Raw genomic sequence first — 15,433 nt, 5'->3', positions numbered from 1 at the left:
CACTACAGTTCCTGTCTCTCTCTTTCCTCACTACAGTTCCTGTCTCTCTCTATCCTCACTACAGTTCATCTCTCTTTCCTCACTACAGTTCCTGTCTCTCTCTTTCCTCACTACAGTTCCTGTCTCTCTCTTTCCTCACTACAGTTCCTGTCTCTCTCTTTCCTCACTACAGTTCCTGTCTCTCTCTATCCTCACTACAGTTCATCTCTCTTTCCTCACTACAGTTCCTGTCTCTCTCTTTCCTCACTACAGTTCCTGTCTCTCTCTTTCCTCACTACAGTTCCTGTCTCTCTCTATCCTCACTACAGTTCATCTCTCTTTCCTCACTACAGTTCCTGTCTCTCTCTTTCCTCACTACAGTTCCTGTCTCTCTCTTTCCTCACTACAGTTCCTCTCTCTCTTTCCTCACTACAGTTCCTGTCTCTCTTTCCTCACTACAGTTCCTCTCTCTCTTTCCTCACTACAGTTCCTGTCTCTCTCTCTCCTCACTACAGTTCCTGTCTCTCTTTCCTCACTACAGTTACTGTCTCTCTCTTTCCTCACAACAGCTCCTGTCTCTCTCTTTCCTCACTACAGTTCCTCTCTCTCTTTCCTCACTACAGTTCCTCTCTCTCTTTCCTCCCTACAGTTCCTCTCTCTCTTTCCTCACTACAGTTCCTGTCTCTCTTTCCTCACTACAGTTCCTGTCTCTCTCTTTCCCCACTACAGTTCCTCTCTCTCTTTCCTCACAACAGTTCCTGTCTCTCTCTCTCCTCACTACAATTCCTGTCTCTCTCTTTCCTCACTACAGTTCCTGTCTCTCTCTTTCCTTACTACAGTTCCTGTCTCTCTCTCTCCTCACTACAGTTCCTGTCTCTCTCTCTCCTCACTACAGTTCCTCTCTCTTTCCTCACTACAGTTCCTGTCTCTCTCTTTCCTTACTACAGTTCCTGTCTCTCTCTCTCCTCACTACAGTTCCTCTCTCTTTCCTCACTACAGTTCCTGTCTCTCTCTTTCCTCACTACAGTTCCTGTCTCTCTCTCTCTCCTCACAACATTTCCTGTCTCTCTCTCTCCTCACTGCAGTTCCTGTCTCTCTCTCTCCTCACGACAGTTCCTGTCTCTCTCTTTCCTCACTACAGTTCCTGTCTCTCTCTCTCCTCGCAACATTTCCTGTCTCTCTCTCTCCTCACTGCAGTTCCTGTCTCTCTCTCTCCTCACTACAGTTCTTGTCTCTCTCTTTCCTCACTACAGTTCTTGTCTCTCTCTTTCCTCACTACAGTTCCTGTCTCTCTCTTTCCTCACTACAGCTCCTGTCTCTCTTTCCTCACAACAGTTCCTGTCTCTCTTTCCTCACAACAGTTCCTGTCTCTCTCTTTCCTCACTACAGTTCCTGTCTCTCTCTTTCCTCACTACAGTTCCTGTCTCTCTCTTTCCTCACTACAGTTCCAGTCTCTCTCTTTCCTCACTACACTTCCTGTCTCTCTCTTTCCTCACTACAGTTCCTGTCTCTCTCTCTCCTCACTACAGTTCCTGTCTCTCTTTCCTCATTACAGTTCCTGTCTCTCTCTTTCCTCACTACAGTTCCTCTCTCTCTTTCCTCACTACAGTTCCTCTCTCTTTCCTCACTACAGTTCCTGTCTCACTCTTTCCTCACTACAGTTCCTGTCTCTCTCTTTCCTCACTACAGTTCCTGTCTCTCTCTTTCCTCACTACAGTTCCTGTCTCTCTCTTTCCTCACTACAGTTCCTGTCTCTCTCTTTCCTCACTACAGTTCCTGTCTCTCTCTTTCCTCACTACAGTTCCTGTCTCTCTCTCTCCTCACTACAGTTCCTGTCTCTCTTTCCTCACTACAGTTCCTGTCTCTCTTTCATCACTACAGTTCCTGTCTCTCTCTTTCCTCACTACAGTTCCTCTCTCTTTCCTCACTACAGTTCCTGTCTCTCTCTTTCCTCACTACAGTTCCTGTCTCTCTCTTTCCCCACTACAGTTCCTCTCTCTCTTTCCTCACAACAGTTCCTGTCTCTCTCTCCTCACTACAGTTCCTGTCTCTCTCTTTCCTCACTACAGTTCCTGTCTCTCTCTTTCCTTACTACAGTTCCTGTCTCTCTCTCTCCTCACTACAGTTCCTCTCTCTTTTCCTCACTACAGTTCATGCCTCTCTCTTTCCTCACTACAGTTCCTCTATCTCTTTCCTCACTACAGTTCCTCTCTCTCTTTCCCCACCACAGATCCTGTCTCTCTCTTTCCTCACTACAGTTCCTGTCTCTCTCTTTCCTCACTACCGTTCCTCTCTCTCTCTTTCCTCACTACCATTCCTCTCTCTCCTTCTTTCTCTCTTTCCTCACTACAGTTCATGTCTTTCTCTTTCCTCACTACAGTTCCTCTCTCTCTCCTCACTACATTTCCTGTCTCTCTCTTTCCTCACTACAGTTCCTGTCTCTCTCTTTCCTCACTACAGTTCCTGTCTCTCGCTCTCCTCACTACAGTTCCTGTCTCTCTTTGCTCACTACAGTTCCTCTCTCTCTTTCCTCACTACAGTTCCTGTCTCTCTCTTTCCTCACTACAGTTCCTGTCTCTCTCTCTCCTCACTACAGTTCCTGTCTCTCTTTGCTCACTACAGTTCCTCTCTCTCTTTCCTCACTACAGTTCCTGTCTCTCTCTTTCCTCACTACAGTTCCTGTCTCTCTCTCTCCTCACTACAGTTCCTGTCTCTCTTTGCTCACTACAGTTCCTCTCTCTCTTTCCTCACTACAGTTCCTGTCTCTCTTTCCTCACTACAGTTCCTGTCTCTCTTTCCTCACAACAGTTCCTGTCTCTCTCTCTCCTCACTACAGTTCCTTTCTCTCTCTTTCCTCACTACATTTCCTCCCTCTCTTTCCTCACTACAATTCCTCTCTTTCCCCACCACAGTTCCTGTCTCTCTCTTTCCTCACTACAGTTCCTCTCTCTCTTTCCTCACTACAGTTCCTCTCTTTCCCCACCACAGTTCCTGTCTCTCTCTTTCCTCACTACAGTTCCTCTCTCTCTTTCCTCACTACAGTTCCTCTCTTTCCCCACCACAGTTCCTGTCTCTCTCTTTCCTCACTACAGTTCCTGTCTCTCTCTTTCCTCACTACAGTTCCTGTCTCTCTTTCCTCACTACAGTTCCTGTCTCTCTTTGCTCACTACAGTTCCTCTCTCTCTTTCCTCACTACAGTTCCTGTCTCTCTTTCCTCACTACAGTGACTCTCTCTCTTTCCCCACCACAGTTCCTGTCTCTCTCTTTCCTCACTACAGTTCCTCTCTCTCTTTCCTCACTACCATTCCTCTCTCTCCCTCTTTCTCTCTTTCCTCACTACAGTTCATGTCTTTCTCATTCCTCACTACAGTTCCTCTCTCTCTCCTCACTACATTTCCTGTCTCTCTCTTTCCTCACTACAGTTCCTGTCTCTCGCTCTCCTCACTACAGTTCCTGTCTCTCTTTGCTCACTACAGTTCCTCTCTCTCTTTCCTCACTACAGTTCCTGTCTCTCTCTTTCCTCACTACAGTTCCTGTCTCTCTTTGCTCACTACAGTTCCTCTCTCTCTTTCTTCACTACAGTTCCTGTCTCTCTCTTTCCTCACTACCGTTCCTCTCTCTCCCTCTTTCTCTCTTTCCTCACTACAGTTCCTGTCTCTCTCTTTCCTCACTACATTTCCTGTCTCTCTCTTTCCTCACTACAGTTCCTGTCTCTCTCTTTCCTCACTACAGTTCCTGTCTCTCTCTCTCCTCACTACAGTTCCTGTCTCTCTTTGCTCACTACAGTTCCTCTCTCTCTTTCTTCACTACAGTTCCTGTCTCTCTTTCCTCACTACCGTTCCTCTCTCTCCCTCTTTCTCTCTTTCCTCACTACAGTTCCTGTCTTTCTCTTTCCTCACTACAGTTCCTGTCTCTCTCTTTCCTCACCACAGTTCCTCTATCTCTTTCCTCACTACAGTTCCTCTCTCTCTTTCCCCACCACAGTTCCTGTCTTTCTCTTTCCTCACTACAGTTCCTGTCTCTCTTTCCTCACTACAGTTCCTCTCTCTCTTTCTTCACTACAGTTCCTGTCTCTCTCTTTCCTCACTACAGTTCCTGTCTCTCTCTCTCCTCACTACAGTTCCTGTCTCTCTTTGCTCACTACAGTTCCTCTCTCTCTTTCCTCACTACAGTTCCTGTCTCTCTCTTTCCTCACTACAGTTCCTGTCTCTCTCTCTCCTCACTACAGTTCCTGTCTCTCTTTGCTCACTACAGTTCCTCTCTCTCTTTCCTCACTACAGTTCCTGTCTCTCTCTCTCCTCACTACAGTTCCTGTCTCTCTTTCCTCACTACCGTTCCTCTATCTCCCTCTTTCTCTCTTTCCTCACTACAGTTCCTGTCTTTCTCTTTCCTCACTACATTTCCTGTCTCTCTCTTTCCTCACTACAGTTCCTGTCTCTCTCTTTCCTCACTACAGTTCCTGTCTCTCTCTCTCCTCACTACAGTTCCTGTCTCTCTTTGCTCACTACAGTTCCTCTCTCTCTTTCCTCACTACAGTTCCTGTCTCTCTCTTTCCTCACTACAGTTCCTGTCTCTCTCTCTCCTCACTACAGTTCCTGTCTCTCTTTGCTCACTACAGTTCCTCTCTCTCTTTCCTCACTACAGTTCCTGTCTCTCTCTCTCCTCACTACAGTTCCTGTCTCTCTTTGCTCACTACAGTTCCTCTCTCTCTTTCCTCACTACAGTTCCTGTCTCTCTCTTTCCTCACTACAGTTCCTGTCTCTCTCTCTCCTCACTACAGTTCCTGTCTCTCTTTGCTCACTACAGTTCCTCTCTCTCTTTCCTCACTACAGTTCCTGTCTCTCTTTCCTCACTACAGTTCCTGTCTCTCTTTCATCACAACAGTTTCTGTCTCTCTCTCTCCTCACTACAGTTCCTTTCTCTCTCTTTCCTCACTACATTTCCTCCCTCTCTTTCCTCACTACAATTCCTCTCTTTCCTCACCACAGTTCCTGTCTCTCTCTTTCCTCACTACAGTTCCTCTCTCTCTTTCCTCACTACAGTTCCTCTCTTTCCCCACCACAGTTCCTGTCTCTCTCTTTCCTCAATACAGTTCCTGTCTCTCTCTCTCCTCACTACAGTTCCTGTCTCTCTTTGCTCACTACAGTTCCTCTCTCTCTTTCCTCACTACAGTTCCTGTCTCTCTTTCCTCACTACAGTTCCTGTCTCTCTTTCCTCACAACAGTTCCTGTCTCTCTCTCTCCTCACTACATTTCCTCTCTCTCTTTCCTCACTACAGTTCCTCTCTTTCCCCACCACAGTTCCTGTCTCTCTCTTTCCTCACTACAGTTCCTCTCTTTCCCCACCACAGTTCCTGTCTCTCTCTTTCCTCACTACAGTTCCTCTCTCTCTTCCTCACAACAGTTCCTGTCTCTCTTTCCTCACTACAGTTATTGTCTCTCTTTTTCCACACTACAGTTCCTGTCTCTCTCTTTCCACACTACAGTTCCTGTCTCTCTCTTTCCTCACTACAGGTCCTCTCTCTCTTTCCTCACTACAGTTCCTCTCTCTCTTTCCTCACTACAGGTCCTCTCTCTTTCTTTCCTCACTACAGGTCCTCTCTCTCCCCATGTCTCCACCTCTTTCTCTCCTGTCTTTCTCTCTCTTCCCCTCTCTCTGCTTGTTACAGGGCTGAGGAGTGAGCAGGACGGCCCTGTCGCTCTCTCTCTGCTTGTTACAGGGCTGAGGAGTGAGGAGGACGGCCCTGTCTCTCTCTCTCTGCTTGTTACAGGGCTAAGGAGTGAGGAGTGAGGAGGACGGCCCTGTCTCTCTCTCTCTGCTTGTTACAGGGCTGAGGAGTGAGGAGGACGGCCCTGTCTCTCTCTCTCTGCTTGTTACAGGGCTGAGGAGTGAGGAGGACGGCCCTGTCTCTCTCTCTCTCTGCTTGTTACAGGGCTGAGGAGTGAGGAGGACGGCCCTGTCGCTCTCTCTCTGCTTGTTACAGGGCTGAGGAGTGAGGAGGACGGCCCTGTCTCTCTCTCTCTGCTTGTTACAGGGCTGAGGAGTGAGGAGGATGGCCCTGTCTCTCTCTCTCTCTGCTTGTTACAGGGCTGAGGAGTGAGGAGGATGGCCCTGTCTCTCTCTCTCTGCTTGTTACAGGGCTGAGGAGTGAGGAGGATGGCCCTGTCTCTCTCTCTCTCTGCTTGTTACAGGGCTGAGGAGTGAGGAGGACGGCCCTGTCTCTCTCTCTCTCTGCTTGTTACAGGGCTGAGGAGTGAGGAGGACGGCCCTGTCTCTCTCTCTCTCTGCTTGTTACAGGGCTGAGGAGTGAGGAGGACGGCCCTGTCTCTCTCTCTCTGCTTGTTACAGGGCTGAGGAGTGAGGAGGACGGCCCTCTCTCTCTCTCTCTCTCTGCTTGTTACAGGGCTGAGAAGTGAGGAGGACGGCCCTGTCTCTCTCTCTCTGCTTGTTACAGGGCTGAGGAGTGAGGAGGACGGCCCTGTCTCTCTCTCTCTGCTTGTTACAGGGCTGAGGAGTGAGGAGGACGGCCCTGTCTCTCTCTCTCTGCTTGTTACAGGGCTGAGGAGTGAGGAGGACGGCCCTGTCTCTCGCTCTCTGCTTGTTACAGGGCTGAGGAGTGAGGGGGACGGCCCTGTCTCTCTCTCTCTCTGCTTGTTACAGGGCTGTGGAGTGAGGAGGACGGCCCTTACTTTCCCCCTCAGGCTGCAGGGCCTAAACCGAGACACACCCCACCCACCCTCCTCTCCCCTTCCTCCCCTCCATCCCCTCTTCTCCTGTCGGAGGTGAAGTGAAGCTAGACCAATTGGCGGTGTGTCTCCTGACCGGAGAGAGCGAGACAGAGAGCAACCCCCCTCCCTCGCCTCACCCTTACCCTCACACCTGCATGACAGGTCATCCCGCTTAACAAAGCCAGTCGTGCACAACACACCGCAGAGACAGGGATAATGAGAGAGGAGAGCGAGAGGGAAAGAGAGAAAGACAGAGAGGGAAAGAGAGAAAGAGAGAGAGAGATAGAGAAAGGGAGAGGGGAAGAGAGAGAGAGAGAGAGAGAGAAAGAGAGAGAGAGAAAGAGAGGGGGTGAGAGAGGTGAACGCAATACGCCTGTAAGCTACAAAGGTGTTGTGTAGTCTGTTTAAAGAGAGAGTGAGAGAAAAAGGGAGAGCGAAAGAGAGAAAGAAAGCCAAGCACACAGGTAAGGATTGTGAAGACTCAAGCACATTTCACACAAAAACCCCAACGCTGGTTTCCTCTGTTATTCCCTACTTCATTCATATTCTGTGGCTTTAATACAGTCTAGCGTTTTCACCCGGGGATCGTCTGACCAATGAGAGAAGAGAACATGGTGGTCTAGGACCGCGTCCCGTGCCAATGACATCACAGCCTCCCGGGGCGCTGCGGATAAGTCAAACACAGCTGGGAGTCAGCGAAAGACGAGAGGGTGAGAGAGGCAACACAGTCGGGACCGCAGTCATACCGGGGTGTGTGAGAGATGTGTCCGACTGTAATTATGAAGTGTGTGAGAAACTGTGTGTGTGTGTGTGTGTGTGTGTGTGTGTGTGTGTGTGTGTGTGTGTGTGTGTGTGTGTGTGTGTGTGTGTGTGTGTGTGTGTGTGTGTGTGTGTGTGTGTGTGTGTGTGTGTGTGTGTGTGTGTGCACCATGTGTCCTGTGTGAGCATGTGATGCATGCACTATGCAGCCTGTTTGTGTATGCAGATGTGAGTCCATAAACTTGTGTGTGAACAAATGTGTGTATGCAAGCAGCAGTGTGTGTGTGTGTGGTGTGTGTGTGTGAGGTCCTGTATGCACCATGTGTCCCACTCCCCTCCAGCCTGTCTAGCTCATTCCCTCCCTGCTACTTTATGAGTGGAGGCTGCTACAGCTCACGTCAGGACACACAGAAGTGTCTAAACGCTTCCATTCACACGGGAAGTGACACACACACTCGCGCTGTGAGGCCGCTGCCTTGTAACTAACACAGAGAGAGAGAGAGAGAGAGAGAGAGAGAGAGAGAGAGAGAGAGAGAGAGAGAGAGAGACAGAGAGACAGACAGAGAGACAGACAGAGAGACAGAGCGAGAGAGAGAGAGAGAGAGAGAGAGAGAGAGAGAGAGAGAGAGAGAGAGAGAGAGATTGTGTATGTGTGTGCAGCAGCATGTGTGTGAGGCGATAGTGTTAACTAAACTAGGGCCTCACTGGAGCTATTCTGGGATACTATACAGACTTTCTAGTGCTAATCTGGGAACCCAGTGCTATTTTAGGACTGGAGCACGTTTCCAGCACTGTTCAAGGAGCTGTACCCTAGACGTACCCTGTATTGGGGAGGGACTTTTGGCCCTTTGATTGTAGAATGTAGGAACCATATTCATTCTACATGTCTGGCCGTCAATTGCTTAGTGCAGTAGAGAAAGGAGGTGCCCTAAGGTCCTCTAGGACCCTAATAAAGACCCCTTACAGCTCCTTAACCCCACCTGCAAAGGGCCATCCCTGTGTGAGAGCAGCAGTGACAGTCTGCCTCCTCCTCTACTGTTGACAGATCAATAGGAGAGAATGTTCTCAGGAGATCAGCATCACAACATCAACTCTCTCACACCTTTGCCATCAGTGTTGCTGACCTTGAAGTAAAATGTAATTTCCCTCCACAACAACAAAGCAGAATGAACGACTGTACTACAACAGACACTTCTGATCCCCTAGCCGTTTCCCCTACCGACGCAATACAGACAGGATATTATAAGTTATGAAGGAGATGGAGAGAGAAATGGATGGAGGGAACGGAGAGAGAGAGAGAGAGGAAGAAGAAGGGAGGAGGTAATTATAACATGGTCCGTCTTTGAAAAACCTCCAGCAGGACGGCGGATCCCCAGCCTCAATTAGACACGCGGCTGCTGGAGAGGGCCTCTCGCTAGGGGAGAGTGGCAGCCGCGCCGGGGCGCCCATGCGCGCTGCTAGGCCCTTTTGAGGGGAATTCTCCCAGGCCCTGACACAACAGGAACAAAAAAGGGAAAGGCGAATGTAGGAGCGAGGGATCCCATTAAAGGGATGAAGGTGTTGTGTATCGCACATGTCGTTAATACAGGAGGAATATTCCTTTTCATTGTAATTATCACTGCCAGTGGTACTCGGAGGGAGCCAGAGGAGGATCGTGGGTAGGCTGGTGGCCCCCTCACTCAGCTATGGATGGATAAATGGAGAGAGAGAGAGAAAATGGGTAAGAGAGAGAGAGAGAGAGGAAGGAGAGAAATAGAGAGAGTGTGAGAGCGAGAGAGACAGAGAGAGAGAGAGATTGGGTAAGAGAGAGAGAAAGAGAGAGAGAAGAGAGAGAGAGAGAGTGAGAGAGAGAGTGTGAGAGCGAGAGAGAGTGAGAGTATGAGAGAGAGAGAGTGTGTGAGAGCGAGAGAGAAAGAGAGAGAGAGAGAGAGGAAGGAGAAATAGAGAGAGTGTGAGAGCGAGAGAGAGAGAGATTGGGTAAGAGAGAGAGAGGAAGGAGAGAAATAGAGAGAGTGTGAGAGACAGAGAGAGAGAGAGAGATTGGGTAAGAGACAGAGAGAGAGAGAGAGAGAGAGGAAGGAGAGAAATAGAGAGAGAGTGAGAGAGAGAGAGAGAGAGAGAGAGAGAGAGTGTGAGAGCGAGAGAGTGTGTGTAGAAAGTGCAGAGAGAGGTGGGAATACACAGAGTAGCGTGAATCCAACCAGCATCATGGATAAATCTGTAGGATTGTCTGCTTGGCTTTGAAGTTGGCCCTGTCTTAGGGGATTTGGGCAAGGGGGATGGGCTCAGGGGGTGGAGGGGGTAGTACTGGGAGTTGGAGAGAGGTAGGCTCTGCTCAGCTTGATCAAACCCACCGCTTGGGTCCCCTGGGGGGGCTAGGGGACCTGACCATCTACCATGTATGTTAAATACATCATTTCCCCATCCTCACTCCGCTCCCCGTGCCACATTAGCCCTCCCAACGTATTTATTTGATGCCCCAGTTCAACACTATCTATCCACCATAGAGTATTAATGGGCTTTAAATGTGACCATATATACACTACTAATATACTTTGGGATCCTGCTAGGTTGATATAGCGTTCTGATAGCGTTCTGATAATATGAATGTGACCACCATGCATGTAAATGTGGGGGAGATGAGTTAATGAGGATGATCAGATACACCCATTACATGCCTGGTCCCATGTGGAGATTTTACAGTAACGAGGCCCTTACTAAAACCCTGCTCTGTGATTATAGGCTAGCATCCATTGGCTGTCACTGTACTAACAAAAAAATAACAAAACAAATCCAAAATATATGTTATATTATGATGTTTTTTTAAATGTATTATCACATACACCGGATAGGTTCAGTGAAATGTGTTGTTTTACAGGGTCAGCCATAGTAGCATGGTGCCCCTGGAGCAAATTAGAGTTAAGTGCCTTGTTCAAGGGCACACCGGCAGGTTTTTCCTCGTTGGCGACATTTCAGTTACTGGCCCAACGCTCCAACTGCCAGGCTACCTGCCGCTCTGGACCTCGAAGCCAGTTCCACTGCTTTTTGTCATTGTTCCCCTCTGATCAGGGACTGATTTAGACCAGGGACGTAGAACAGAAAAGCATTTGATTACACCAAATACATCAAACTAAGTGTATAGAGATCATTCCTTCAAATAAATGTTTATGTTATCGGTTTTCAATTGACTGGCTTGTTGTTCGTCCTCTATGGTGAGGCAGGCCATCATTATCCAATTAGGACTGTATTAGGACTGTATTGCTGGACTGGAGGGATGAAAGGAGAGACAGAGGAAATAGAAACAGAAGAGAGGGAAATAGAGGGAGCTTCCCACTGAATGCATGTCTGTTTGCCCACGCAGAGTGTGTGTGTGTCCTAGAGTACGGGAGTGTGACCACTAGTAAAACACCATGAGATACTAAACATTCATGGAGCAGACTAGGGACTAAGCCAGAGGGACTGTTGGGGAGAGAGAAGGAACGTGAAGAAGCGAGAGTAGAATGAGAGACGGAGGGAGAAAGAGAAAAAAGAGGGAGGGAGAGGTCAAAGATGAAGGAGTGAAAAAGAGAGAGAGAGAGAGAGAGAGTAACTCTGTGTTCCTGTGCTGTACATGGGGTGGATCCAGGGAGGCGGAGATAAAACAACAACACAGAAAGCTAAATAGCACAACACAGAACTGCACTTCATTGCAGCTAAGGCCAGAGTACACACACAGATAACCTCAGCAATCCTTCCTCAGCTGGAGAGAGCGAGAGGGAGGGAAGGAAGGAAGGGGGGCATTGAGGGCGGGAGGGGGCTGCAGGAGTAAATCAGGGTTGAGAGAAAAGGAGGGCAGAGAGAGATGAAAGAGAGAGGACAGCGGACAGAAAGAAGTGGACGAAGGGGAGAGGACCAGAGAGCAAGATGGAGTGAATGAGAGAAGACCGAAGGAGAGAACAGCGAAAGATAAAAGACAGAGTGAAACAGCATAACGAGGAGACGGGTAACAAGGGACAGACAGAAAGAGAAAAAGAGGACATAAAGACAGAAAGAGAGTGATGAGAGAGAGAGGAGGGGGGTGTGATGTGTAGAGAAGCTAGCTGCATCAAAGCGGAGGAGAGGAGCAGAGCAGCACTACAGCCGTGACCTGAATGTGCTCCCAGCCCTCTGCTGCTAACAGGATCAATGGCAGGCCTGTGTTGGGCTCACCTCAGGCCCCTGGGCAGGCTAATGAAGGCACACACATACACCACACACCCCACACACACCAATGATCAGTGGTGCTTTGCGATTTTACTATACCTGTCATTATAAGAAATCAAGATAACTCAAAGATTCCATCTGTTTGCTTTACAAGGGCTGTAGCAGATGTTTACAATGCCCCAGATTTGACTGTCCAAAGCTTTGACATGTATGCGCACACACACACACACACACACACACACACACACACACACACACACACACACACACACACACACACACACACACACACACACACACACAGACGTGCGCATACACACACACTCTCACAAACACACAGAGAGGGCTGAAAAGATCACAGCGTCTAACTGCTAAAAACGTCGATCATTTCACTTGTAAGCCCTCAAAGAAACTCCTCTCTTTTTACTACGAGGTGCAATTCAACTTCCACCTGATGTCACGTCATAGCCTAGGTGTTATGAGATAACGCTGAATAAATAATCAAATCGAAATGGTTTCACATAATTTATCACTACTCGTTTCTCTCTCTCTCCCAGGTTATGGGGCCGTGATGAAGCTCCGTTGTGGCAGAGAGTCAGAATCTGGTCCAAATCCAATATAAGGGGAATTACTTCCCAAATTCCTTCATACGATGTAACCTGCACATAACCCCCCCACCACCCCCTTTCCAGCTTGAATCCATTTGAAGCTTGGTTTTGGGATTGGAGAGTTGGACTATGGATTGGCATGTGCAGAACTGATGTTAGGCCCTTGGTGTAAAGACCTACCTACTTTACTGTAGTCCGCTCTGCAGTGCTCTGGGAAAAGTGACAGGGAGAATTCTCACACGTACATACAACAGTATACGTTCTGTATATATTTTGTATCAATATTAATCCGTTTTATATAGATTATAAGGGGAAGGAATTGGTCTGGAATTACAGTGGTACAACGAACAGGGTCGGTGTGTCATACCTAACTTCGTTCAGGTGTGAAGAGCATCTGCTAACAGCACATACAGTATCTATGGAGAGTATGGTGTCTAGTGATAACGAGGTCTCCTCCATCATGAGTCCTCTACCCTCAAGTCACATCCCTCTATCTCTGACCCTGTCTGAGGAGCGTGTGAAAGGGAAAAGGAATGAAACCATAAGACCATGGGCACTGGGGCAGCTGGCGGGGACACATATTGTGTGTGTGTGTAGAAATCACCTTGATTCAGTGCACCGGCCCCTTTGATGTTGCCTGGAGCTGAACAACTCCTCGCTCTGAGCCAACCCTAAGCCTTAAAACTCAAATCTAGCCTGACGTCCCCCACCCCCCTCCTGAAAATCAGAACCATATGATGGAGGAGAAATTCCTCCACCTTAGGAATCGCTTCGCCCCGTCCATCTCTCTCTCCGACCGAGACATCAGGCCAGTGATAACAGAAAACAGGTTCCGAGACGATGGGAGGTGATGGGAGGAGGAGGAGGGAGGAGGAGGAGAAGAGGAGGAGAAGAGGAGAGGTGGGTTAAGAAGATCACGTCCCGAAAAATTGCACACAGCGTGACTACCTAAAATGGAAGTTTCTCAGGCGAGGGATGGAGGGATGGAAGATAGGATGACCTTCCAGTTGACAGAGTGAGAGACAGAGAGGAGAGGGGGAGGGAAAAAACGAGAGAAATATGAAATCTGACTCAAATTAGAAAAACATTCCTGTTCTATCACAGTTGAGAACCTCAGTCAGACCCTGCAGGAACAACCTGTACATGTATCTGGGTGTCTGGCACACGTACTGGGTATCTGACACACGTACTGGGTATCTGACACACGTACTGGGTATCTGACACACGTACTGGGTGTCTGACACACGTACTGGGTACCTGACACACGTACTGGGTGTCTGACACACGTACTGGGTATCTGACACACGTACTGGGTATCTGACACACGTACTGGGTATCTGACACACGTACTGGGTATCTGACACACGTACTGGGTACCTGACACACGTACTGGGTACCTGACACACGTACTGGGTATCTGGCACACGTACTGGGTATCTGACACACGTACTGGGTATCTGACACACGTACTGGGTATCTGACACACGTACTGGGTGTCTGACACACGTACTGGGTACCTGACACACGTACTGGGTGTCTGACACACGTACTGGGTATCTGACACACGTACTGGGTATCTGACACACGTACTGGGTATCTGACACACGTACTGGGTATCTGACACACGTACTGGGTATCTGACACACGTACTGGGTATCTGGCACACGTACTGGGTACCTGGCACACGTACTGGGTACCTGACACACGTACTGGGTACCTGACACACGTACTGGGTACCTGGCACACGTACTGGGTACCTGACACACGTACTGGGTATCTGACACACGTACTGGGTACCTGGCACACGTACTGGGTGTCTGACACACGTACTGGGTACCTGACACACGTACTGGGTATCTGACACACGTACTGGGTACCTGGCACACGTACTGGGTGTCTGACACACGTACTGGGTACCTGACACACGTACTGGGTATCTGACACACGTACTGGGTACCTGACACACGTACTGGGTATCTGACACACGTACTGGGTACCTGACACACGTACTGGGTACCTGACACACGTACTGGGTACCTGACACACGTACTGGGTACCTGACACACGTACTGGGTACCTGACACATGTACTGGGTACCTGGCACACGTACTGGGTGTCTGACACACGTACTGGGTACCTGACACACGTACTGGGTATCTGGCACACGTACTGGGTATCTGACACACGTACTGGGTATCTGACACACGTACTGGGTACCTGACACACGTACTGGGTATCTGACACACGTACTGGGTACCTGACACACGTACTGGGTATCTGGCACACGTACTGGGTACCTGACACACGTACTGGGTATCTGACACACGTACTGGGTATCTGACACACGTACTGGGTATCTGACACACGTACTGGGTATCTGACACACATACTGGTTCTAGGGGATACTATACAATTACTACTTCATCCATGTAATAACCACTTCCATACATGTAATTACATTATAATAACAACAAAATAGTCCTCTTTATGAAAATCGGTGTGTTTGAGTGCGTTTGGTAGCCAGTGTGGGTGAGGGTGTGTTTATGAGCCTGTATTTGTTATTGTGTGTGTTTGGTCTGCGTGTGGTGGCTGGCCCTGGCTCCCTGTTCATTCCTCTCCCCTCTCTCTCTCCTCCTCGTTAATCGCATCAGCTGGTTTAGCCAGAGGACATCCTTCATTAAATAAATCAGGAAGTAGCATATTGGGTAGTCTGGCCCCTGCTTTGCGCCACGGGTTTTACCCCTCTAACAAATTCCTTTGCTCAACTCAAGATGAGGCTGGGCGGCCACACTGCGCCCAGATGTCAGGTATTTGAATAAAACAGCCTCATTGTACCTCCCCTTCCTTTACCCCTGTGTCCCTGAGAGATGGAGGGAGGAAAAGATAGAGGGAGGACAAGGGAGGGGTGTTTGGGAGCGTATTGGAGGTGTGTGGGTTTGTGGAGTGTGTGTGTTTATGTGCAGTGTAGTGTGTGTTAGCGGTTTCATCTGGGTCTCCTGGAAGCGCGGTGGAGTCAGGAAAACCGCATCTCATAAAAGGGGGAGGAAGCCCAATGTTCTACAAGGACAGAACATTACAGAGAATGTCGCTCAGGAAAACCCTGGGCTTGGGCCCACATGTTGGCTGGCTGACTAGGCCTTCTCTCTCTCCCTTCTCTTTTCCTCTCTCTCTCTCTTG

The 15,433-nt window shown here is 49.0% G+C and overlaps 1 protein-coding gene across 5 annotated transcripts in view; it reads right to left on the bottom strand.

The window, feature by feature from the left end:
- Positions 1–15,433, bottom strand: part of LOC106595273 (zinc finger protein basonuclin-2) — a 586,672-nt gene that overhangs the window by 370,810 nt on the left and 200,429 nt on the right. The gene's annotated exons all lie outside the window — the stretch shown is intronic.

This window comes from Salmo salar, chromosome 08, assembly GCF_965601325.2.
Source record: "Salmo salar chromosome 08, fSalSal1, whole genome shotgun sequence".
NCBI lineage: Eukaryota > Metazoa > Chordata > Actinopteri > Salmoniformes > Salmonidae > Salmo > Salmo salar.
The sequence above is the reverse complement of the archived record's forward strand: the minus strand, read 5'-3'. Positions and strand labels throughout refer to the sequence as shown.